The 2500-nt window shown below is 49.2% G+C and overlaps 1 pseudogene; it reads left to right on the forward strand.

The window, feature by feature from the left end:
* LOC124561094 overlaps nt 1–2500 on the forward strand; it is a 6826-nt pseudogene that overhangs the window by 2177 nt on the left and 2149 nt on the right.

The raw sequence follows: 2500 nt of genomic DNA on the forward strand, positions 1-2500 counted from the left end.
ACCGCAGTTGCGGCGGTGTCCCGATCTTCCCCTCGGACCTTGAAAATCCGGGAGAGGGCCACGTGGAGGTGTCGCGCCGGTTCGTACCCATATCCGCAGCAGGTCTCCAAGGTGAAGAGCCTCTAGTCGATAGAATAATGTAGGTAAGGGAAGTCGGCAAATTGGATCCGTAACTTCGGGATAAGGATTGGCTCTGAGGATCGGGGCGTGTCGGGCTTGGTCGGGAAGTGGGTCAGCGCTAACGTGCCGGGCCTGGGCGAGGTGAGTGCCGTAGGGGTGCCGGTAAGTGCGGGCGTTTAGCGCGGGCGTGGTCTGCTCTCGCCGTTGGTTGGCCTCGTGCTGGCCGGCGGTGCAGGATGCGCGCGCCTGCGCGGCGTTCGCGCCCCGGTGCTTCAACCTGCGTGCAGGATCCGAGCTCGGTCCCGTGCCTTGGCCTCCCACGGATCTTCCTTGCTGCGAGGCCGCGTCCGCCTTAGCGTGCTCCTCCGGGGGCGCGCGGGTGCGCGGATTCTCTTCGGCCGCCATTCAACGATCAACTCAGAACTGGCACGGACTGGGGGAATCCGACTGTCTAATTAAAACAAAGCATTGCGATGGCCCTAGCGGGTGTTGACGCAATGTGATTTCTGCCCAGTGCTCTGAATGTCAACGTGAAGAAATTCAAGCAAGCGCGGGTAAACGGCGGGAGTAACTATAGAATGACCACAACCAGACAAGAAACAATAACGGTGCTCCTCCAAGCCCTGCTACCGGATGATGATCCCTCTGAGGACACACCGGAGCAGGCGGCTATAAGAGAGAGAGCACAAGAAGAATACAACAACAATACAATGGTCTACCCCTTCTCACCGCAGGAGGTGGTAGACGTAATATCAAACCTAAAAAGAGGAAAATCTCCCGGACCCGACAGGGTCACGGTTGAGGTACTTCAAGCAATAAAAGGAAAAATAGCCCCGATACTGGCAAACCTATATAATAAATGTCTGGAAAGAGGTACTTTTCCAAGGAGATGGAAAAGAGCAGAAATAATAATACTAAAGAAGCCAGACAAGGACCCAACAGAACACAAAGCATACAGGCCAATATGTCTGCTAGATACCTTGGGCAAAGCCCTTGAGAAATTGCTCTGTGCGAGATTGACTGGTCACCGGGAAATGGCAGGAATGCACGAATGGCAATTCGGTTTCCGCCGTGGAAAATCGACGGAAGACGCCATCAACACGGCGGCCGAACTTGTCAGCTCGTCGAACTGCACATATGTTCTAGGAGTGATGGTGGACATCTCAGGGGCGTTTGATAATCTGTGGTGGCCGGCGCTGTTTACCTGCTTGCAGGATATGCAGTGTCCGGCGGCACTATACAGATGTTTCAAGAGCTACTGTAGAGACCGGGTGGTACAGATGACGTCCCCGAATGCGGTTGTGACCAAGAACATCACTAAAGGATGTCCACAGGGATCAGTTTGCGGCCCCGTATTTTGGGATATAAATATGGAGCCGTTGCTGCATTCCCTGCAGCAGGAAGCATCAGTATTGGGAGCCGTTGCATACGCGGACGACCTGCTAATCTTAACACATGGTAATAGCCGATTACAACTAGAAGGGCGAAGTAGAAACATAATGGATATCCTGAGTGCCTGGTGTAGGAATTCTAAAATGGCAATTGCGCCTCAAAAATCGAACTATATGCTCCTGAAAGGGAAAATGGCAAGAGATCCGTCAATCAGGATCGACAACGCAATTGTAGTAAGAAAAAATGTAAGTAAATATCTGGGTGTCTACCTGGATCAAGGATGGAATTTTAGGACCCATATTGAACAAACAGGAGGAAAGACACTAGCGATAATGCATAAACTAATAAGGATCGGGCAGCAAAGATTTCACTTACCGCCAAATGTCATCAAACTATACCACGGCAGCCTGCTAGTGTCAATAATGGGATATGGATCAAGTTTGTGGGCCCACAGGTTGCGCCTTCTGAAGCCTTCCATGGCTGTGAGGAGAATTCAAAGAAACATACTACTAAGATCAATAGGGGCATTTGGCACAACACCAACAGATGGATTACTAGTTATAATGGGCCTCTGCCCATTAGACCTATTAATAAGACAAAAAGCAGCCAACTATTGGTTAAAAAGGGGAAATTTCGACAAAATCAGGGAAATCATGGGGAAACACCTGGGAAGTAAAAAGGAAATAAAAGAAGAAATAACAAATATATGGCAACAACAATGGGAAAATTCTCAAACAGCAAGAAGGGTTTACAGAATATTTCCAAATATAAAAGAAAGACTAAAGTACAAAAATTTCCAGCCTAGTAAAGGTCTTATACATTTCCTCACAGGACATGGACCCTACCCTGTGTATTTACACAGGATAGGGAGAAAGGAGTCAGAAGAGTGTGAATGTGGGGTCCAGGTGGGCACCCCAGAACATTTAGTATTCGAGTGCACCACTCTCACTAGAGAAATTCAAGAGGAAAGAAATAGACTAAATACCAA

This window comes from Schistocerca americana, unplaced genomic scaffold (assembly GCF_021461395.2).
Source record: "Schistocerca americana isolate TAMUIC-IGC-003095 unplaced genomic scaffold, iqSchAmer2.1 HiC_scaffold_1150, whole genome shotgun sequence".
Lineage (NCBI taxonomy): Eukaryota > Metazoa > Arthropoda > Insecta > Orthoptera > Acrididae > Schistocerca > Schistocerca americana.